At 38.0% G+C, this 25,185-nt stretch overlaps 1 protein-coding gene and 1 long non-coding RNA gene across 6 annotated transcripts in view; one reads left to right on the top strand and one right to left on the bottom strand.

Moving 5' to 3' along the window:
* The window catches only part of CNTRL (centriolin), a 95,446-nt gene extending 89,757 nt beyond the window's left edge, over positions 1-5,689 (bottom strand). For all 5 annotated transcript variants that reach the window (XR_011972094.1, XR_011972095.1, XM_072631782.1 and 2 more), the window contains exon 1: positions 5,404-5,689. The gene's annotated coding sequence lies outside the window, so the exon portion shown is untranslated. The remainder of the gene's footprint in view (positions 1-5,403) is intronic.
* On the top strand, positions 3,455-5,218 carry LOC140519089 (uncharacterized). The gene is made up of 3 exons (XR_011972096.1): positions 3,455-3,633; positions 3,970-4,177; positions 4,818-5,218. It is a non-coding gene; the product is annotated as an uncharacterized lncRNA (long non-coding RNA).
* Positions 5,690-25,185: the final 19,496 nt, after the last annotated feature.

Below are 25,185 nucleotides of genomic sequence, written 5' to 3'. Positions count from 1 at the left end.
GATCCCAGGGATTACCTACTCCAATATCATTTTACAAATGATGGAAATAGAGAAGTTAAACAACTTGGCCTGAGTCACATACCTTTTACCATGAGTGGATGATAAAAATATGGAATCATACAATCTTAATGTTAGAAAGTACCTTGGCAATCACCCATTTCACTTCCATTAAAAGATGAAGAAACCAAGGTCCAGCAAGTTAAAAATAACTTGTCTCAATCATAAAGTGTTAGAAGATAGAATCACAAAACAAGTCAGGGGTCATCTTGCCCAATCTATACCTGACAAGAGATCATCTAACCTTCCATTTAAGATTTCTAGTACAAGGGAATCCACTCCCTTCCCAGGAACCTCATACTACTTTTGAACAGCTCAAAGGTTAGAAAGATTTTCCTGATGTCAAGCTTAGATTTGCCTTTCTGAAATTTGTAACTCCTAATTTTGCCTTCTAGGGTCAAGCAAGCAAAATTAAATCCTTCTTCCAAATGATGGGGCTTTTAAAATACTTGAACATGGCTGTCATGACCTCCCCACCCACACCCACCTATATATTTTCTCTTTTTCAAATTCAACATTCCCAGTTCCTTTCAACTGATCTCTTTATGACATGAATTCAAAGCCCTTCACCTTTCTGGTTGTGTTCATGGGAACTCTCCCCAGAATGAGCTATCTGATGACACTTTGCTATGCATAGCTACTCCTTAGAATTAGACACAGCTTATTGTATTTTTGGAATAGCAGAATGTGTGCTCTGCTGCCATTGTCTTTAAGAATCTTAGATCGCCTCTATACCACACTAAAGCATCAAAATAGAACATTTTGTAGGCAAAATGGGGTTTACTGTATCAAAAAAAGGAAATGTTGTGAGTCTAGTATGCTCTGTTATAGCTATATTGGCTCTTTATGATAACAGCTTTTATTTCAAAATGTTTATTAGCATTCCTTTAATAATAATATGTTCTGAAATTCTTCTGGGACCAAAGTAAAATTCACTGGTTTATACTTTGCAGACTTTATCCATTCTTTTATTTTCAAAGACTAGAACACTGGCCTCTCTGTAGCAGTATTATTTTTATTATATTGTTATTATTCATAATCTCTCAGGGATCAATGACAGCAATCACATCTGTCATTTCTAATCTATGTTTTGGTTCTAGCCAAACATAACTGAAACAACTAAAAAACAATACCACCTGTTCTCAAGTCTTGGCCTGTTTGAAAAAATCATTTACACTTTCTTTAAATCACTTACACAAGCACAAAGAAAATAGTATATACTCTAGGTTTGTCTTGTCTCAAGCAACTGCTTTACTCAGCAAATATGTTAAAAGGGCTCATTTCAGATAAGACATGCCTCTTCAATACTGTACCCTCAACCAATGTCTTCTTAACTACAATTCATAAGGATTATTCTGAGTACATTTTTATGATACCCAATAATTCTTATGAACATGTAGTAATTGAGGTTGAACAATTCTGTCTAAACCAAACACAAAATTTTGAGGATGTATTACACAAATTTTCAGCCAAACATAACATTAGCTGCACCAATCTTGGGCAAGACTACAGTGTCAATTTATACTATGCTTGCTCAAGATTTGTAAGCAGGTGCAAAATCTACTGCCACTATTAAAAACTATTAGCACTGCAGGCCAAAAGCATTTTTAATCCATTCAGTTTAGGTAAGCATAGACACTTTTAAAATTCTAGGTCAATGAATTTGAGGTGGAAATTTATATCACAGAGGTATCCATAACATAAATCCCATCTACATCTCTGAAAAGGTATCAATCATCTAGCTGCCACTTAAAGACCTACAGTGAAACCAGCACATAATTTCCAAACAAACTTGGGTCTATCTAAATGGAAATTAAAGAGTATGATGGGCTTTGACAGACTATGCTTATTGACTTTAAAGGACAGAGTTTTTCTTTCCTTTTTTTTTCAATTGGAGAACTTGAGTGGGAGAAGGTGGCTAGTGATAGTGTTATCAAAAAAAAGAAAAAAAGAAAAATGGGTCACTAGAACATTTTTTTTTTAATTCACAGAGAACAAACAGGAAAACAGATGAGGAGAATGACTTTGAAGTAACATGCTGAAATTTTTTAAAAAGTTATACACAACAGCTCTATGTAGTTTCGCATATATTCTTTTCTTGCCCTACTTCGGTTAAGGAATGTTCTCTCTTTTTTGAGGGTTTGTTAAATCAGAATTTAAAAAAAATTAATTATGATGATACAGTACACAGAAAGAAAGGCAGTATGGCTTTTAAAAAGGGTGGGTATTAGAAGACTTGGTCCAGGGATGGGGAGCCTTCAGCCTCAAGGCCACATGTGGCTTCCAAGGCCAAAGGTTCCCCACCCCTGTGCTGGCCCATGCACCACAGTGCACTAACTGTGTGACCTTGGGTTGATATTTTAACTTCTCAAACCCTAAGTTTACTAGTTTATAAAATGAGCATTGATAACTCCTACCTTGCTTATCTCACAAAGATATTGTGAAGTTATGTAAGCATTCTCTAAGTTCTTTATTTGCACACATAACATAAAAGATACTTGGGGTACATGTATATAAATGCTATGAGAACAAAACATGAAGCAATTAAATGAATTTTTTTAAACAAATATTTATCTTGGTAAGCTATTTACAGTAGTCATTCCAATGATGCTACAATTGCTGGAAAGTTTTAAATTTTTCTGCTGGAATTGACTTCCTGACCAATAACAGGCACATGAAAAATCAGTCTTAAAACTTCAGTCATGCTTGACATCCACTATTCTGGGACTGGCCCTCTAAAAACGAGTCCTGCTGACTTCTATGCCTTTACACTCTTTGCTTTCATTTCCTTTTGTTAAAACAACCCACTAGAACCACTCAAAAAAGCCTTCCTCTCCAAATTATCTCTTGCTTGACACCATAGCAAACATGTCTTTGTTTTTTTTCCAACAGATTTGGCATAATGTTAACCCATTTCAGAGTATGCACCAACCACACTACAGAAAAGTTAATTTCTCCATGGAAACAAAGGGGGCCTCAGTTATGAATATCAGATGCTTACTCTGTTAAGTTTAACTGATTTCTTTTAAAACCATGGCTAATCTTTAGAAGGTACACACACAGATTTTATCTGTTTCTTTAGCCAAGTATAGTCCTAACCAAAGCAAAGTGACAAAAAATCAAATAGCCACAACAACCTAAAGAACATATCCATTACGAATAAAAACAAAGCAAGGGCTGTGCTACGGAACCAAAAGAAAAAAAGCTGGATTCCATATTATGTATGTATATTTTAATTTTCCTCAATTTTAAAAAATGCAAACAAAAACCTATTTTGCTTTTTAATTACGATGCCATTCTTTTTGCATCTCACAAACAGACTATCAGAACTAGAAAGGGCTTTGGAACACAGAATGTTAGAATACAGAATCAGAGCTCTAAGAGATCTTAGAACTTCAAATGTTTAAACTATAAAGTGGAACTGGTGGCTAAGAATGTTGGAGGTGAAAGAGATATGGCAAAGCTGAAAGACACCATAAAGATCACCTATTCCAATGCTCTCACTTTATGGATGTGGAAACTTAAAGCCTACAGTGATTTGCCCAAGTTCAGAAGTAGAGCTCAGGCAAGACTCAGGTTTGGTAACTGAATTCAGATTTCCTCCATACCATGCTGTCCCCCTATATTGACCCTCTGTCCATATCACCACTACATTCCTTAAGATCTTCATGTCCAAATACTCTTAAAGATTCCCTAAACCAGAGTGGCTAGGTGGCCCAGGGGATAGAGTAGCAGCCCTGAAGTCAGGAGGTCTGAGTTCAAGTCAGGCCTCAGATACTTACTAGCTAGGTGACCTTGGGCAAGTCATGTAACCCCGATTGCTGTTTTTAAAAGAAAGGTTCCCTATGAGCTACCGTCTGAAATTCCTAGATGAGTGATATCCCACCTCATTTTCTATTTTATAATTTTCAGGTCTCCTCCCTGGGTTACAAACGTCCTTGAAACCCTGTGTTTTTTCCAAGTCTTCAAACTACAAGACTCAGAAAACTGTACTGAAGAATTTTGCTGGTAGTTTCATGAATGAATGGAAGAGTAAAAGCTTAAAGACACAGCCTAAGTTGGGACAGCTGGAATGATTGTTGGACAATGACGGTGCAGGAAAAGAGGTAAAACAACACAAGTAAGTACACTCGTTAAAGGTCCTTGTCAGAACTTGGTCCAGAAAGCAATGGGCAAAAATTGGAGGGATGACCTTATATAATAAAACCAAATGACCAATCGTTCAGACAGAGATGAATCACAAAAATGTACTGGGGAAATGAAATAATTCTTAAATTCTCCCATCCTTTCCTTTTCCATCAGATGCCCAAAGCACTAAATCTAACCCTCACTCCACCCAATACTCAAGAGACTTCTTACTCTTCTAATCCCTCCCAGGCAAAATTCTGCTCGCTTAACCAGGGCCACATACATAGATCAGACCTTACTACCCCCATTTCTGATCCGTGGCTATCGAAGCACCTAGACTACTCCACCCCTTAGTCTTATCTGACGACCAGATTTTTTCTTCTCTCCACAGTCCAAACTCAAGATTCCCACGTGGGATCACAGATTTAGAGCTCAAAGGATCTTAGTAGTACAACCCCTTCCTTTTACACAGGCCTAAAGGGTTAAAGCACGTGGTTGACAAGGTCCCACAGGTAGCAGTAAAGGGTGGAATTTGAATACAGGTCAGCCCCATTCCCACATCACTCATCCAATAACAGTCATTTACATAAGAAGGGCATTTCTGCCAACTCCTTTTATCTCGTTTTCACCAGAATCTAGGACTGCAGGCAAAACTGCCGGTATCCGGCACGTCCAGCGGAGGAAACCCAGGCTCAGAGACTTTAAAGGACTTTGCATAAGTCACAAGCATGGTAGGAACACGCTTAGCCCAGGACGCCTTCCGCTCCGCCACACTGTCCATCTCGGGCACCTTTCCTGCTCCACCAGGACGGCCCCAGCTCGGCTCGACCTCTTCGGTCCGACTACTGCGGTATCTCAGTCTTCCCGCATTTCCCCCCCGCACGTAATGGTCCCCTACCGGTCCTCACGCCCGGCCTGAGGCTCCGCCCTCCTCATCCTACCCTCCGCATCCCAGCATCTCGGTCCCCCGAGTACTTTTTCTCCCTCCCAAACCCCAACGCCGGCTCCTCTCGGGCCCCATCCCCTCCAGTCTGCACGCACGCCCTCCCCTCCGTCCCAAGCTAGTCCAGCCACCAGACCTCCCGCATCCGGACACCCCGCCCGGCCCGGCGCAAGCGCTGATTGGCCCGGATGGAGCCACCTGAACGCCCCCCACCTTCCTCGTCACGTCTCGAGCTCCCCGGCTCCCCATCGTTAGCGCAGCCCCAGGGCACTCACCACTACGGGGCCTGGCCGGGGCAGGACAAACCGAAGAGAGTCCCTGCCGGGGGAGTTTCGTCTCCCGAGCCCTCAAGCATCTGGAGCCAGAGACGCCATTTTGTTTTGTTGTGCTGGTTGCCGAGAGGCCTGGCTAGGCGGGACCAGGCGAGGGGCTAGTGGGCGGGCTCAGGCGGAGCCACGCCCCCAACTACCCGTCGCTTTGGTGCGAGCCCATTGGACCGAGGCGAGGCGGGGCGGGGCGGAGGTTTCCGGCCGCTTTGGTGGGAAGCTGCCGCGGGACCTCGGTTGTGAGGACTGGCGGGAACGTTCGCGCCTGGCTTCAGGTGAAGTCGTCGGCTGTTCCGGTTGTCAAACTCAAAGCTCAGACCCGGGGCCGTGACGCCGCAGGGCAGGAAGGAGGCACCACCGGCCTTCCCTCGCTGCCCCCGGCGGCTCCTCATTCTCCCCAGGCCTCACGGCCGGGAGCCCCTGCCGCGGAGGGCGCGGGACCGGAGGCCTGAGGCCGAGCGGCATCGCAGGGACCGGACCCCCCTCCACCCGCGCCTAAAGGGGTCACGTTCTCCCGGGGCGATCGGCGAGTCGGGATTCAGACCCGCATCCTCCCACTCAGGCGCCTGCCCCGACCAGAAGACTCGTCTTGGTTTCCCCTCTTGTTTTATTTTAATCAGAAAACAAAACACGTAGAACTCGTGGTTGCGTCTTATCTTAAAGGCCGCTATTTCTCACCCCCTCCCTCCCACATTGGGCCTTCCCTTCTGAGAAAGAAAAACAAATTAAAGAGAAACATCCAGTCCAGCCAAGTGGTGCGGCAGACGAGAGCCGGGCCTGGAGTCGGGAAGACCTGAGTTCCAATGTGACCTGACGCTAGCTGTGTGACCTTGGACCAGTCCCTTAACCCCCTTTGCTTCCGTTCCCTCTTTTGTAACATGAGCTGGAGAAGGAACTAGCCCACGACGCCACCATCTTTGTAAGAAAACCCCAAATGGGTCGTAAAGAGTCGGACAAGACTGAATAACAACAAACCCAGTACAGAGGTCCTGTGTGACAGCGTCTGTGCAGTATTCTGCCCTAGTAGTGTGCCACACTTTCCCAAAGTCAGGAAGGAAGGAAGTTTCTTGATCTCTTCTCTACGACCTCTTCCACTGTTTTTTAAGAATAACTTACACTTGCTTTTAGTGATTTTTAAATTAACATTGTTGTCCTTGCATTTGTTCTCTTGGTTCTGCCTTTTTCACTGAACATAAGTTCATACAAATCTTTCCACATCTCCTTTGAGTGCCTCATGTTTGCCATTCTTTGTTCTCTTTTTCTACTGCCTGATAGATTCTAGTTGATATTCTAGAAAGATGAGCAGAAGTTAAACTGTATTCTTCCTGGTTTTTCCTGACACCGCTGTGTTGTGATCTTCTTCCTCCCTGCCAGACTTTTCAGTCTTTGCAGGATGATAAACTACTCTGGCCCCTATGCATGGGTACACCCGAATCCCTGTTTTGAGTGGTTCAGTGATCATCTCTACACCAATGACTTTCATGTCTATATATCTTACCCAAATCTAGTCTTATTCATTGCCTGCTGGACAATTTTATCAGGATATGTGATAGAAATCAAACTCAACATGATCAGAACGAAACTCATTTTTTCCCTTAAATCCATTCGTTCTCTTAATTTGCCTTAATAAAATTTGAGACCTGATCAGGTTTTGGGAGTTAGGAAAAGTGAAATCAAAGATGACTCAGGTTCACAATTTAGGAATTATCTTTGACTCTTCACTGTCCCACTCCCCACCAATATCCAATCAGTTCCCCAGTTTTATCAAATTCACTTAACAAATTTCACGTCTGTCCCTTTTTTAAACTTATTCCTTCAGCTTACATTTATTAAGTGCCTACACTGTGTCAGGCATTTTTCTAGGTACAAGGGATTCAAAGACCAAACATACTCCTTACCTTGTATGAGCTTACATCCTATTGTGGAAAGATAACATGAACAGAGATAAATACAAAATCATTTCCAGGGAGAGGGCACTAATAGCTAGGATTGGAATAGACTTCCTATAGGAGATGGAAATTGATCAGAACCTTGAAGGTAGTGAAATCTATGAAGCAGAGGTGAGGAGGAAGTCCCTTTCAGACATGGGAAAGAGACTGGGCATATGGGAGATGGGATACCCTGTATGAAGAACATTAAGCAGACCAGTTTGGTTGGAAAATAAAATATGTAAACAAGAGTGATATATAATAGGCCTGGAAAGGCAGAAGCAAAATTGTGAAGGTCTTTAAAAGCCAAGAATCTGAAACTTTTCCTGGTTGCAAGAAGAAACTTGCAGCTTCTTGAGGTGACTAGTGTAGCTGTATAGAGAGTATGGATTGGAAAGGAAAGCTATTATAATAGTCCAGGTAAGAGATGATGGGAGTTTAAACTAGTGTAAGTGGCCAAATGAAAGATATATTAAGGAGTTAAGAACTGACAAAACTTGGTAATCTACTTATCTCCTGATAAAGGGGTGATGAACTCAGAGTGTAGAAGGAGCTATATATTCTTGGACCTGGCAAATTTGTGAATTTGTTTGATTATTTTTGTTATAAAGATTGTGATTTTCTTTTGGGGGTGTGTGTGTGTGGAAGAGAATTATTGGAGAAAAGGGAACTAGTGATTGTTTTGCCAAGAAAAGCAAAAAGTGTTGCTGAAGCATTTTAAAAAACCCAGAAGAGAGCAAAAGAAAATTTAGAAAAAAAATATAGATAAGACATTTGAAAGTAACATGTAGAGTCTATTGTATTTTTTTTAAAGCAAACTGAACATAATAGAGATTTTCAGTTTCACATATCTTTTTTCTGTTCTACTGTGTATATGAATCTTTGTTACGTTCTGAATAAAAAAAAGAACTTTTAAAGGATATCTTTGAATGCTATTTGAGAGAACAGTTTCAGTAGCACTGTAAGACTGGAAGCCAGATGACAAGAGCTGAGGGAATAAATAGTGAAAGTCAATATTCTTGATTAGATGAATATAGATTCAGAGTATTTGTTGGTGACATTTCTATAAAAGCCAAAGTAAATTTATCTTGAAAGTGATAATTTCATACTTCAAAATGTAGAGGAATCAATAAGTGGAAATTTATTTTGAATCTGATTCTTACCAACAATGAGTGCCTTAGTGGCATATTTTGATGAGGACCCTATATTTTGACAATGCAGACTTCAAAGAATTCAGAGGAAAGATAGAGATCTCAAGGAATAAAATGCTACAAGAGGTCAGCCCAAGGGGAAATGGAAGATGTTCAAGGATAAAATTCTGAAAATACAAGGGGAAATTATTCTTATGAGAAATGACAAATGGGATTTGTGAAGAGATCTATGTAAATACTCAGGGAACTCATAACTTAGATTATAAAAAGAAATATGAAAAACACAGAAGCAAGGATTAATATGAAAACATGATATATAGTCTTATAAAAATATTAGGATACTAAAACTCCAGATCACCTGAAATGGGCAAAGGGAAGCTAAGTATGACAAAAAAGGTTGTTGGGTTTTGTTGGGGTTTTTTGTTTGTTTTTTGTTTTTAAAACCATTGGTAGGTAAAAAGGATCAAAGAGGGGACCCTTTCTTCAGAGAATACAGAACTGGTCAGTTTTTATTTTGCTTCTGTTTTCGCTATCAAGAAAGATGACCTTTGCACTGGAAATGACAATGAAAATGAATAAGGAGTAGATAACCCAACACAAGTTAGAAGATAGACAATACCTGTTGCCCTTGATGAATTCAAGTCATCTGGACCAGATTTGCGTACTGAAAGAATGAGCAGATATGCTTCTGAGCTACTGCCAGTGATATTTGAAAGAGTTTGGCAAATAGGAAAGAGACCACAAGACTGGTGAATGACAAATGCTTCAATTTTCCAAGGGGCATAAAAAACCCACAAGCAATAGGTCAGTGAGCTTGACTTTGATTCCTTGGTAACATTCTAGAATGGATCACTAAAAAGATAGCTGGTAAACACTTAGAAAGGGAAGTAGTGATTACAAAGAGCCAGCATAATTTCATCAAGAACAGGTCAAGCCAGACCAACCACATTTCCTTTTTTGACAGCATTACTAAACTAGCAAATGAAGGGAATGCTATATGGATATAATTTACCTAAATTTTAGCAAAGCTTTCAAGAAAGTATTTCATGGTATTCTGGTTGAAGGAGATGGAGAATTGGATTAAACGATAATACAATTAGATAAATTCAGAAATGACTGAATGGCCTGATGGTTTTCTGTCAATGTGGCAAGTCTCCAGGGCAATGTGCAAGTTCCCTTGCCTAAATCCTATATAATATAAACCTTCCAGAGCCTAAACAAGAGGGAGCCACATCTCCTTTCCAGCCCACTCTTCTACCGAATGACCTAATTTCTTTCTAAAACTATTTCAGATTTTGTGGTTTGTTCTTGTGAACAACAGCTAAAATTTTCCTTTTTAATACGAAGGATCCAGAAATTGAAATCTGAGAAGAAAATAATTATGCTATTTTTAAAAAATCTTTTCTTAATTTTAAGATTCCATCTAATGCTAAGTTTTTAAAAGATATTTGCTAATAAAGCCATTTGCTTCCATGGTCATGGTAAAGCTGAAAGAGATTTTGACTTAACTTCAGAAAAACTGCATTTCATAATGTCACTCAACCATGTGACCATTAACCATGTCACCATTTCACTTCTCTAAATCTGTTTCCTCATTTGTAGCATGGGGATAATAACAGCTTCCTTACCTGTCTTCCAGGGCCATTCTATCTCAACTGTGATCATGAATATGAAAGCACATTATAAATTGTAATAATATTAATAAGCATATATGATTACATATAACATATTCTCAGAGGATTGTCATGAGCATCAAAACGGACTTGCAAAATGATTTGCAAACCTTACAGCACCACAGAAATGCTGGCTATTATTGTTATTAGAAAGAGTCAAGAAATTTAAGAGCCCCAAACCTGGTGTCAGAAGTCTTAGAGTAGAGTACCAGTTCTCAGCCACTTACTAGCTGCATGATTTAGCTTTGTTACTACTCTAGGTTTCTAGTTCCTCATCTGAAAAATGAGGATGTGGTACTATGATCTCAGAGTTCTTTTCTAGCACTTGTATTACGTGGTTCTTGTACAGCCCACTGCTGTGGCAGAAAATTAGTCATCCTGAGACACTGACAAGTACGTGATCAATGTATGTGTAAACACCATCTTACATGCTATGAAGCTGACATTAAAAAAATTCTAGGGATGGATATGTGTCTATTAGAATAAGTCTAGAGAAGGATTATTTTAGAAGATGCCACAAATATTTAGAATTGAAGATCAGTCAGAAAAGTTTGATGAAATCATGATTAGTCTGTAAGGTAGTAATTACTTGTTCACAAGAACAAACCACTGTGTTTATACACACACACGTACATATATGCATGTTTATAGTACATACATATAACACATGTGTAATATATATAATAAATGCATATATGTTCCCATACAATGTATATATATTTATATGTAGTGGGGACCTGCAATTTCACCATTATAGGGCTCTCCTATAATTCCCTTTACTAATGCAGATTAGCAACTACTTTGCACCTTTAGATTTTCGAGCTGCTGGCGCATGAAGAAGTTAGGCTGACTTGCCTAGAAACAGCATGTATGTCAGAGGCAGGACTTGAGTCTAGATCTTCTAGACTTTGAGGCTGGCTCTCCTTCCACAACACTATGCTGCCTTTTCTAAAATAAAATATTTACATAATAAAATTTACATAAATTATAATACAGGTAAACAAAATATAACATATGCATGATTTGTATTTCCCTGTTTTTCAAATGTCCAGGACTGAGAATGCTTAGCACACTTCTGGCTTGTCTTATCCAATACGTATATATGTATGTGTAATACATTTTTTGTTTGCTTAGCATCCTGACTAATCATAGGAATAATTCTAATTTATATAATGCTTTATGGTTACAAAACATTACATATTCATTATGTATTTTGATTATTACAACAATCCTGTGAGATAAATAGTACAAATCTCTTTATCTCCATTTTTACCCTGAGGAAACAGGTTCAGAGAAGTGAGAAGACATTCCTAAGTTGTTTGTCCTTCTTTAGAAGACCTCATAGGTAGTCTTGACTTGAGGGTGAATTGGATTTCAGCGAGGCAAAGTTGCAAAAAGCCTCACTCTTCCTGAATCGTTGAAGTTTGTACAAATCCCAAAATAATTATCCTAAAACACAAGTCTGGCCCTATCATTTACCTATTCAAGAAACTTTGATGGCTTCATATTTACTTTAGGGTGAACAAACTCCTTACCATTCCATTTAAAGTCCATCACAGGATCAAAACTATCTTTCCAGATTTATTGCCTTTAACTTCATTTCACGAATCATACATTCCAACCAGTCTGGCCTGTTTACTGTTTCCCAGACTCAGAACTCCATCTCCTGTCTCTATGCCTTTCCACAGACTCTGTCCTTCACTCTCTCCTCAGCTCTGTCTCTTAAAATCTGTAGCTTCCTTCAAGTCTCCTACAGAAATTTTCATTGATCCCCTTAGTTATCAGTGTTCTCTCCCTCCTCTCTAAATTAACATGTATTCACCTCTGTATTTTTGTGTTCTGTGCCCCATTAGCTTATAAGCTTTGAAAGGTTGTTTCCATTTTGTCTTTGTATCCCCAAGGTCAGCCACAGTGTCTTGCACATAGGAGGTGCTTAGTAGATGCATATTAGATCAGATTAGATTGGATTTTATTCCTAATAACCTGCCAGCTCACTTTTAAAACAATTATAATCTTAGAAGACACCAAATAAAACAAGTATTTCCACATACATTGTAGATTAGAAGAGGACTTCACATGATACTGTGAATTCCTGTTATACAGCACTTGCTTGAATTTTCCCTTAATTGCTTTTCACTTTTTTGAGAACAAAACTGCTCACAGTGTTGGGAGGCTTAGGTTTGAGTCTCATCTCGGATACTTTATAGCTATGTGATCCTCAGAAAGCCATTGAACCTCTTAGATACTCTTTTACTTTCCATCTATAAAATGGGGATTACAATACTTGAACATCATACTTCAAAGGATTATTGTGGGATGACTGGTATTTTGTGTATATCAGATGATACAGATGATAACTCAATAAATATACATACATATCTAATAAGTTATCGTTTTTGTCATTATTATATAAGCATGGCTATGACTTATGTACATTTGCATATGGCCTTGTATGGCCTTATATGGCCTTGGAGTGTGAAAGACCTAGGTTCAAGTTCTGACTGACATGTACTAGCTGTCAGAGGTCATGAAGGAAACCATAGTTAAGTCACTTAACCTGAGTGCTTCAGGCAATTCTTTAAGACTCCAAAAATTGCAGAAAAATGACTACTCTTGGAATTCCCTATACAAATCACTGGTGCAGACGAAAAAAAATGCACATATAGTTGGATCAACTGGATATATAGGATGTTGGAAAGACTAGAGTATATAACTAAGGGAGTAAAGGAGATGAGGTACTACATGTATGATACGGGAATACACTTAGAACACAAGTGATAGAGGCCTTGACTAGAGACAATAAGTAGCATGGAGTAGAGGTGATAATTCTATCCTAGGAGTCAGCAAACCTGGCTGGATACCTGTTCATCTTCAGCCACTAATTTGCTCTGTATCCTCGTGCCAGGACACCTCTCCCCCAAGTCCAGGAGTCTGCACTAAATCATGATGTCTCTCAATAGCTTTCATTTTCTTATGTCATCTGTTCCACTTGCTCTGTTTCATACTAATGAACACTTCTTTTGTCTGTTTTCTCTGAATGTGATTTCCTCATCTAAGTTTGTTCTCAGTTTCTAATTCTCTATGATTTGGTAAAAGCAAAATGAAGAATTGAGACCTATATTCATAGTAACATAAAGGTACTTTCACTTGGATATCATTTAGGAAAAATAGAGCTTTTGGCTTGATTACATATTCCTTTCTCTACATCACTTTTCAAAGGTAGATAACTTCTGGTGACTTTTGTCTTAGTTTTGAGACTTCTTGGATGTGCAAGGTTGGACCTTCAGAGGGTCATATGCCTATGTGTTTGGTATTTTGCCACCAGGTGAATAAGAGAGCTGGAACTAGAGTTTCATGCTTATAGCCCAAAGTCACACAACTTTGAAAGAGTTATATAAGTTCCGATTAGGATTCTTTCCAAGCCAACTTTACATGTCAGCCTGGGACAATCAGTAATGGGGAAAAAAACAAAATATTAATTGAAACTTAAAATATTTCCCCCTTACCCAAAGAAATGGGACTAAAATACCTTCAGAGCTTGGTGCTTACCCTTCCAGGCTACATCACTGTGATATTGCTAATTATGGGGAATATTGGTGAGTAGTTTGTAGATGTTCAAAACTAATCTTTTTTTTTTTTTTTTTTTACTTTATAAGTCCTAATGTATTTTAAACTTTCTACCTTTTGGCTCTAATTTTAAAACAAGTGATAAACCAAAGCATACAAGTCACATTTCAGAGTTTAAAAACCTATCAAAGAATGAGCCTATCAAGACATATAACAAGTTTCTTTATGTTGCTTTAACAGTTCTAGATTTAGGAAGTAAGGACCTGTCTTTGCTTTTTAACACTTGAATAAATGAAGGATCATTTAAACCATATAGAAGTCCTAGGAAATGACATCATCAGAGACATTTATAACCAGAATAGAGTATGGGCCTGTCACTAATTGAGAGCAAGGGGTAACAGATAGATAGTCCAAGTGTTGCATTGTCCTTGAAATATTAATAAACTTAGGGGAAGATGTTCAGTGTAATGAGTGGATCCTTTTTGTAGGATTTATGGAAGAACATAGACAAGAATCACAAGGGGTGAGAAAGTCGTAGGATTATGGTTCCAGACTAGAAGGAATCTCAGAAGTCATCTAGTTCAATCTTTCCTTATTTTGTAGATTTATAAAGACACTGAGGCCCACAGAGATTAAGTGACTTGCCAAAGGTAACAAATCACACAGATAAAGTTTCTGAGGAGGAATCTGAATCCAGATTCTCTGATTCAAAAGCCAGGGACACTTGCCTCTTCTCCCTTTATTAGAATATGAGCATTTTATCATTGTTTGGTCTTTTCTAATTGATTATATGTATTTACCTTTCTAGGTTTTTCTTTGTCTTCCATGTGCATATTTCAAAGACTGTATCCAGATCTGGACATTTCATAAGGATGAATTTACTAGGCTTTCTCTTTGGTCTTCTTGCTAGTAGTTCCTTCTGGTGCCTTTTTAGATTTTTTACTGAAGTATCTGTGGAAAAGTGGGATCCCTCTAGGACCTTTCACATTGTTATTTAACTAGAAGAGTTTGTTGGACTGCAAGGGAGTTTCTTTAAGATATTTAAATAGAATTTGTCACTTCTGCGTAGTGAAATGAGGAGTATTTTGTGGTTGGGGAGGGTTTTAGGGAATGGTAAGGGCATTTAGGATTCTTTGTATTTTAAAAGAATAAACCTAATTCCTTAGATGAATTTCAGTTATTTTGACAAGCAAGTGTTGGTGAAGTAGTCAACTGCTTCCTAGTTGGTGGTTGTCCTTCATCTTCGAAGAGGACCAAAATGACATCACCATTGTAAAGTTGAATTCAGTGAGTCTGACTATGGCTGATTAAACCAATACGAGCTCAGAATGCTCTACCACAGGTTGGGCACAGATAGTCCATATGAATATCTGGGGTGGATATCTCAAATTTGCGCATCCTGTGTTTACTTTGTGCTGTCTCAATTCTGCTTTGCTCAAAGAACACAGCACCTTTTCTTATGTGGGCACGTCATGTTGGGCGGTCCTGTGCCAGTGTCTCCCATGTTGCACAGTCAAATCCAAAGTTCTTGAGAGAGACCTTGAGAGTTGTCCTTGTATCGTTTCTTCTGGCCACCATGTGATCACCTGCCCCAAGCAAGTTCTCCATAAAATAGTCTTTTTTGGCAAGTGTACATTCTGCATTCAAACAATGTGGCCAGCCCATTGGAGTTGTGCTCTCTGAAGCATAGTTTGAATACTTGGCAGTTCAGCTCAAGCAAGGACTTCAGTGTCTGGTACCTTACCATGCCAGGTGATCCTCAGAATCTTCCTAGTAGAGGTTAAAGTAACCTATAATACGAAATCAATTGATAAAAATCAAGAGAAGATACCTGGGGAGCCCCAGAAGAACATTACCAATAGTAAAGATTTGTGATTAATCTCCCATCTGGTGTGACAGCATTAGAGCTTCGTGTGGGTAGAATTCTAACAGCTGTGCTTTCTTAGTAGAGGCATATACTTTTTGACTGTGTGTTTTGGTTGGATTCAACACAGATGGGAAAATTTTATACATAAGATGAATAAATAGCTCTACTATTTTATATTAAACATTGGGAATATGTAACACATTTTATTTGGCTGAACACAGTCTGAAGTTGATACATTTATTATTTTTTCTTGATAAATTATTTGTTTTCTTGTCAGCTCTGTTCAATATTAGCCAGTGATGGGATGAAGTAAAAGATACAGAAAAAAGAAAAACAAAACCCAACAATTAGCCCATCATAGCCTAGCTCCAAGCTATCTTTCCAGCCCTATTATATATGTCTTCCTTGATGCACTCTGTGTCCATCTTGCTGTTTCTTACATACAGCATCCTATCTCCATACCTTTATATAAGTCACCATCCATATCTAAAAGGCCCTCCTTTCTCCCCTCTGCCTCTTAGCTTTCTTTAAAGTGAAGCCCAAGCTTCATCTTCTGTATTTGATCTTTCCCAATTCCCCAACTGCTGCCTATGCCCCCAAATTGTCTTACATTTGTTTTGTAAATGGCAAATGTGCTTGTTGTTTCCCCTGATAGAATGAAAACTCCTTAAAGGAGTTTGTGTTTGTATCCCTAGTGCCTAACCCAGTTCTTGACCCATATTAAGTGCTTAATATTTATTGATTAATTGATTGAATAAAAGAGAAAGATATATGTATATACAAACCAAATAGAGGCACCTTTACATAGAGACACACATAAACTTACATGGAGAGGAACAGTGATATAGGATGACAGAAAGAACATTGTGGTAATGGAAATTAGAATGTTAAACTCTAAAATGTTATGATTTTAAGTAGGAGGCTTTTTTTTTCTTTTAGTAATATCTTTCTGATGGGGTACTTGGGTGCCTGTGCTTGGACTCCAATTCTAAAATCACATTTTCTCTAAAAATCACATTTCTCCCTAGCCTCAAAATACTATCCCAGGTAGTTTCTCCCCAGCTCAAGAACAGCCTGCCCCAGCAAAAACCGTTATCTCCCTTCCTGCTACAGTAGCCAGCTGCACTTATAGATTTTATTAGTTTGAACCAGCTGTGTACTGTCTGAACAGACTGTGTACTGGATGATAACAGTTACTACTCACCAACCAATCATATGTATCCTAGACTTAGACATATGTATACTCCCTTACATTTATTTGTCTAACAAGACATTGATGAGAGCAGCCTGGTATTCCTTAGTCAGTCCTGACTGCTAGTTGACTTAGTGACATTTCAGTCCTAAAACCACACCTCAATGTAGCCCCGCCTTGGACTCTTTCTAGATGAACTCTAGGTGAAATACCTGCCCAGTAGATACTAAAAGTGCCTGTTCCATTAAGAACTAAACACTCTTTAACCACTCCCTAATCCCACCCTGAATCAGCAGATCTGGCATATGTTGTACTCTAGAATATACTATATAAACTTTACCTGTTCCCCATTCAAATTGCAAGTTCCCTAAGAACACTTGTCTGCTGAAAAGCAAAATAAATCTTTACCACCTTGACCTCAAGAATGTTTGAGTCCATGAATTCTTTTCCAGACGTCCCATACAGGGAACTCCAGTCTTGGGATTCCTCTATCGTTCCTCTGTCTCTCCAACCCTCATCGTTTCCAGCATTTGAAAAGGACCAGAAAGGTTAAATCTCACTTTTTCCTTTAGTATGAGCTATTCTTCTTTTGAACTTGCTCAAAAATAGCATGTCACATGCACACATACAGAAAACCATATACTTGAGAGAACTCAATGACTAATCTAATTCATACCTGAAAAAAAATCCTCATCTCAGCTACCAAATGCCATACGAAAAAAATGCTCTGTCACTAATAATAAGAGAAGTGCAAGTTAAATTAATTATGAGGCTCCACAGCCATCAGATTGGCAAAGATGACAAAAAATAAAAATGAAAATTGTTGAAGGAGCTGTGGGAAAACAGACATTTTAATGCTTTGTTAGTGGAACTGTGAACTTATTTAGTCATTCTAGGAAGCAATTCAGAGCTATAACCCCCCAAATCACTAAATTGTGCACATCCATTGATCCAATGATATTACAACTTACACTTATAAATCCATAGAAAGAACAAAATGACCTATATACAAACAAAATATATAGTAGCACTTTTTGTGCAGAAAAGAATTGGAAACAAAGTAGATGCCCATTGACTGAGGAATACTTGAACAAATTATGGTATGTGAATGAAATGGAATGGAATATTATTGCATTGCAAGAAATGATGAAAGAGAGAGATTCTGAGAAGCCTCAGAGGACTTGTATGGAGCAGCATTTCCATACCTTCTCTCTATCATGTTGCCTACACTCTTGCCATCAGTCTCACTTAAATTCTGCCCCTGGGATGCTTTTAGCCATAGCTTCAGGAACTACTACATATTTTTTTGTCATTTAAGTCTACATCTACTGTCTCCTGGATTTTGTTGTTAATTGCTCCATAGAAATGATATGGATTTTTGTGCATTTATTTTGCATCATGCTACTTTACTAATTTTATCGCTTTGATTAGTTTCTTTGCTTTTTCTTATTTTTTTCTAAGCAAATCATCATGCTATCTGCAAATTGGAATAATTTGATCTTTTCTCTAAATATGTTTGTATATTTGATTTCTTTCTCTTGTCATTGCTATCACTAGCATTTTTAAAAAAATATCAAATAATGTGTGAAAGGGATCACTAACATTATTACTATATTTATTTCTGAAAGCTTCTAAACTCTGAAAGTTTCTCTATTTCATAATATGAAAGCTTTGTTACATATATACATATATAAATTTTTGTCATATTAAAAATTGATCTTAGCTTATGCTTTATAGGTTGCAGTTTTCCTCTTCTTCTTCTTCTTCTCCTTCTTCTTCTTCTTCTTCTTCTTCTTCTTCTTCTTTTTACCATAAATGAGTATACTTTGTCAAAGGCTTTTTCTGCATTTATTGGCTTGGGATGTTTTTAATATGGTCAGTTATGTCATTTTCCTAATTTGGAACCATTACTGTATTCCTGGAACAAATCCTATTTGGATATATTGCTGTGCTTTCCTAAAATTATATAGAATTACAGATTTTCAGCTAGAAGGGACCTTAGACTGACCATCAAATCCAAGCCCTTCATTTTACAAATGAGAAAATTGAAGCTTCTTAAGTAATATAATTTTTTAAATAACTGATAAATACTATTGTTGTGTTTTCACTTTGTAACACATGGAAACTCAAATTCCTTCTCTTTTCTACTTAAAAGTCAAATATTAGCCTTGTTAAATTGATTGGCTTCACTGTCATAAATTTCTATTTCCTGAAAATGTTGGCAAAGACAGTCTGTTTGTTTTAACTGGACTGTCTTATGTAACTCAGCTTAATGATTTTACAGATTTGCTTTTGAAAGAAATGTGACTAAATTGTGAGGTAACTAGGAGATTATCCTTCAGTTTTTCTTTTTTGACTTTCCTGAGGAATTTTTTAAAACAATTATGTACACATAGAACAAATTCAGTTCAAATAAGGAAACATTTATTAAGCACATCCTGTATGATGAACACTGTGTTATGTTCTGGGGGAGATACACAGCTTAAATAAGACAGTCTCTGCTCTTGTGGAACTTACTGTATAATAGAGGGGAGGAGTGCAATATATAAACAAATTAATAGAATACAGATTAATACATTGTTAAGTGCATAAGAGTGATGCAAAGTAGTATTTGATGTCTGGAAGGTAAAGATCATTACTAACTGGTAGAGTCCATGGATGAAATAAACTTTGAATTGGATTTTAACAGGACTGAAATTGACTTATGCACATGGTCTTTGTAATTATAAGTTGGAATCCAATAGGTAGGGTAGGGGAGACTGAGGAGAGGAGGCATTCCACATATTGCTATCAGTGCAAGCAAAGGAATGGAGGCAGGAAAGCACAATGTACAGTGTATGGGAGACAGTGAGTAGTTCTGTTTAGCTGGAGAACTGAGAACCATGAGAAGAGTAGTATAATAAGTCTTATTCCTTCAGAAGTAATGGGAAAATGACACTGACTTAAAAGTTTGACTCACTTGTTGGGGACATGGTAGAAAAGATTCTTAGTCTGATGGTTTGGACTCAGTAGCCTCTCAGTTCACTTACTATTATCAGATTTTGTGATTATGAGTTGTAGAAATTAGTTTAGAAGGATGTAACAGATCATCTAGTAGTCCAATGCTCTGCCCAAAGTGCTTATTCTTTTTATGATATCCCAAAGAAGTGACTGTCAAGGTTTGGGTGAACATCTCTAGTGAAAGGGAACTCACTACTGTTTTAAAGATATATAAGTTTTACTACTTTTCTTTACAGAGCTTATTTTTTTTTAAACTGACCTATAACTTCATTGATGTAAAGAATTTCTAGTGAAGAAATTCTACCACTGAACATCACGACCTGCTCTGCAATTTATAATGTTAGAGAATTGCCTGGGGTTCTGGGAGATTAAATGATTTGCCCATAATTTCACAGTCAGCATAAGTGAGAGGCAGTTAGTTTTCCTGACTCTAAGGTCAGCTTTCTAGCCATTCCAGGTTACCACTCCAAATAGAGCATGTGATAGACTAATGTAGAAATAGGACTAATAAGTAAAATGAGTAAAGTGAATGGAAATTTACAACAGACATACAGAATGCATCATGTTAATTCAAGAGAATAATTTCATTTATAAGAGGAGGATAGAGACCTTTTGGGGCAATGAGGTGGTAAATTGGATAGAGGACCAGACTTGAAATCAGGAAGATCTGAGTTCAAATGTGACCTCTGCAGAAACTAGCCATGTGACCCTAGACAAGTCACTTAACCTCTCTCTATTTGCCTCAGTTCCTCACCTGTAAAATGGGTGCACACTGGAGAAAACTCACATGAACAGTAGTCCATGGAGTTATATAGAGATGGACATGACTAAATGACTTAGCAGCAGAGACATCTGTAACAGAAATAATAGCTGAACATACATAAATTTTTATTTATATATTATATTTTTGCTTATTTAAATATAATTTAAATATAAAATATATTTAATTATTATTATATATATCACATGTTATATATTATATTATAATATAAATTTATATAAATGTAAAAATATTCATATATATTTTAATTTATATATTATAAAACAGAAATAAATGCTGAACAGAGACTAAGACTTACCCTTTCTGTTCAGTATTTCCATTGCTTTCTGGAAGCTTATTGGAGTTTCAAGGTCATTTGCATATTGAAGCCACTGAGGAGGAGGCTCTGAAAAGAATTAAAATGGCAAATGCAACAATCTATATACATTCATCCCCAGTCTCAGCAAAATTCAACAGGAGGTATGAACTCTATGAGAGAGTTCCTGGGACAGGGAAAAGATGAAAGAAACTTTGCCTTGACCCAGCAGTCAAGCACAGAGGATTTTGTCAAAAAGTTGACAACTTCCTGTGTTACTCCTTTCTGTCAGCCAGGTGAAACTGTGCTAGCTTGCTTAATAAAAATGGATTGTCTAGTTCTAGAATAATAGTCCTCTGTGCTAGAAAAGCAGCAACAGTGGTTGGCAGCTAAGAAGCCAAAAGAGGAGGATTGATAGACAGTAACAACAGTAAGTAGAGCTGATGAAATCTACAATTACACAGCAAGGATTATCCAGGCTGGGAACCAGAATGGATGTGGGGTAGACTCAACAGCTGAGTGGATGGGTAGGTAGATATGCCACGTGGACTCAGGCAGTAAGATTGTTCCAACTACTTGTATAATGCAGATAGATAGCCTTCTGACTCTTCTAGACCATGTGCCTCAGGTAGAAAACTCTTGTTAATCAGGCCTACGTACCCTCCTGGCCAACATACAAACAGGCGCTTGGGCAACAGTATTGAACAGTATTGCTGGACCCCAAAGTGAAAAAAATATTTAATTTCTTGAACTCTTCATTTGAAAAAAAAATTCTGATTTAGGATCATAGGTTTGAACTGGAAGTGCCCTTAGAGGTTATCTAATCCAACAACTCACTTTATAGATTAGGAAACTGAGTACCAGCAATTCAAATGTGTACTATGAAAGCAAGCACAGTTTTAAACTACAGAAAGATCTGGTGACCAGGACAATGATGAGGGTAGTTTTTCTACATTTTGCCTTAGTCTGATTGTATATTTTATATTTTGTTTAGTTCTTGGCATCATATTTTAGAAAATATACGAACAAGCCAGAGTACATTTAGAAGACAATACCAGAAAGGGAAAGAGCCTGTAGACTGTCATTCAAGGAATGAGTCATGGAATTGGGGATGTTTAGTCTAGAGAAGAGAAGATGTAGGATCATTGAAATAATGTGAAAGCTGTCTATCCTTAGGATCAATGTAAGGTAAAAAAACAAAAAAAACCTTTCTGACAATTAAAGCAGTTGAAAGTGCAAATGGGCTCCTTTAGGAAGCAGTAGTTTTTTTCAATGTATGTCTTCAAGCTGATTCTGGATGATAACTGCTGGGGTGGGTGTAGAGAGGAGTCCTGTTTAGGTAGAAGTTGGACTAGATGCTCACTGAGCTCCTTTCCAACTCTGAGATTTTGTGACTGGATGATTCCCAAAGTCTCTTATAGATTTATGTCTTACGAATCTACATTCTAACATTCCTTTTTGTAAGGTCCTTCCGTCCTTCATTTTTTCTAATTCTTTTAATTTTCACTCCCAGAATAGGGATCACACATAGTGGTTTTTCTTTAAGCCTCTTTTCTGTGATTCACTTGCCTTGCTTTTTGATGTTGGTGGTCTTGGTCCATTGACTCCTTGAGGAAGACAATACATAGACACCTGTTGCCTTCAGTACCTTTTCCTGATAATATGGGAGAACACCTGACAGAACTACCAAGACCTGAATCAGCATATGTCCACAGATGGATCTAAACTATTTTAGCCTCTGTGGGTGAGAAGCCTGTGTCTGACTTTGACCACTTTTACTTGATGCTAGACTTTCTCAGTCAAAGTAAAGTTTCTCTAATCAAATATTCTGCAGAAATTCCCCAGTCTTACCTTTGGCATTAATAGATGTTTCCATTCATTTTTAGGTTGCCTTCTGGGAGTGTTAATGATTCATCTAAGTACTTAACTGAGTTTAGTAAACTGTTACTGTTACTCACCACTATGGACATTTTAAATAACCTGTATTTTAATCCTTTCTGAGAGAAGTTTGGGACAGGAGCAATCATAAGGAAAATGCTGCATCTTAATTTCTTAAGCTATCCAGTTGCCAGAAATGGTTTCTAGTCCTAACTGTCCTATCTGAAGACAGAGTCTTGGGAGACACCCATACTTAGTAAGGGTGACATAGGTGAAGATTCAGTAAGGGAGACTGAAAGACAGACAATAGGAGGACCAAGAGACCAATGTCAGTAGAGTAGGTAAAAGTGATTAACAGTGTCAAAGGCGGCATAGAGGTCAAGGAGGATCAGGATTGAGAATGGTCATTATATTTAGCAATTAGGAGATCACTGGTAACTTTGAAAAGATCAATTTCAGTTAAATGATGAGGTTAGAGGTCAGATTGCAAAAGATTTAGAAGACAGTGAGAGAAGAGGAAGCAACAGCACCAGTCATACATGTTTTTTTTCCCCTAAGGAATTTAACTGAGCAGGAAAGGAGGGATGTAGAACTATAACTAGCAGAAGTGATCAGATCAACTGACAATTTGTTTTTAAAGACAGGAGGCATGTTTCTAGTCAGCAGGGATGTAGTCAGGGCGAAACTGAAGATAGAGTGGGAATGATATGGGGTGGCAATCTGAAGGAGGAGATAAGACATAATGGGATCAAGGATACATATAGGGGGACTGGGCTTGACAAGAAACCCTATGTCATCATCAGAGACTACAGTAAAGGAGGAGATAGTAGGAAATGCTGTTAAAGGAATGTAAAATGAGGAGAAGGTGAGAAGAAGGAGCTCAGGGCTACTAGCCTCCATTTTTTTTCCAGCTAAGTGTGAAGTGAGTTAAATCCTTAGTTGAGAAGGCAGGGGCAGGTGTACTATGGGAGGCTTGAGGAATGAGAAGTTTTGAAAAAGTTGTCATCTGTGAGTGGGATAAGGAATTGGATTAAATAGGAGAAGGATTACCATACTACTGTGAGGGATTAGTTGAAATTAGATAGAATAAAGCTCTAGTGAATCCAATCAGCAAACTTTAGCAATCTCTATCAGCATCAGGGGAAGTACGTGTGGAAGCAGGGTTTTTTCCTTTGATGATAAAGGAAATAAAGACATATAAGGTAGAAGTCATGATGGGATGATTTTAGAGATATAAACCTCAGTAATCGCAGAACAATCATTTCATAACTATTGACTGTGGGGAGGGGACCAAAAACTGAATGTGCAAATGCTATACCGTATGGATTGTTCATTATAGGAGAAAAGCATAATGTATTTTTGTACACTATTTTCATAATATTTCCATTTCAAGCCATTTGAACATCTATTGACATAGGATGAAATTTCCCAATACATTCACAGGATCATAGTATTATATGCCTAGAGCTGAAAAGGATATTAGAGATCATAAATCCAATCTCTTCATTTTGCTGATTAGGAAACAGGCCCAGAGAAGTTAATTGATTTTGTGTAAGGTCATACAGATAGTAAAGTGACTGAGATGGGATTTAAATCCAGGTATTTTCCTGACTTTAAGATCAACACAGCCACTATACCTATTCCAGCATTATTTGATGCTAAAATATATTTATGATTTTTACAATTGTCTGTTTTCTAAGCCTGTTGTCCACTTTTCTTTGTCCTCTCGACCCAACCCCCCTTCCTCCCCCTCCCCGAAGTCTTTCCAAACATGTATCTTTCTGGTAGCCACCTGAGAATTGCCATTGTTGAGAACTAAATTGATTCTGATACTAGTAATACCATTTATGTAGCGTCTCACATGTTATCTCACTAGATCCTCATAACAATTCAGGGAAACAGTTGCTGTTATTATCCTTATTTTACAAATGAGGAAACTGAGGCTGAAAGAGTAACTTGTTTAGAGATACAGAGCTAACAAGTGTGGAGGCAGAATTTGAATGCAGGTCTTCCTAACCCTGAGTCCAGTACTCTATAAACTGTGCCACCTAGATACCTAGCTAGTAGTGATAAAAAAGAAATCCCATGTGTCATGAAGGGTATGTGTTGATTTTGACTATCTCCAAAAGCAAAAAAAAGTTTCAAAGATTGTGAAATGTACAGAGGTTAACCTGTCAGTTTAACTTTTTCAAAAGATATGTTGTTTTGGCACCAAAAATATTTAATGTTAGAACATCTCAGAATATCATAATTCAAACTGATATATTCCCAGAAGCATTTGATGCTACTCTCTCTATGAAAAATTATCCTGATAAAGGACTTAGTTACTCTTCTGCTAATGTGAATCTGTATCTCCAGAAAATAAACTCCAGAACTCCACAACCTTAGTAGAATGTATT

Source organism: Notamacropus eugenii, chromosome 1 (assembly GCF_028372415.1).
Source record: "Notamacropus eugenii isolate mMacEug1 chromosome 1, mMacEug1.pri_v2, whole genome shotgun sequence".
NCBI lineage: Eukaryota > Metazoa > Chordata > Mammalia > Diprotodontia > Macropodidae > Notamacropus > Notamacropus eugenii.
This window is presented reverse-complemented; position numbering and strand designations above follow the sequence as displayed.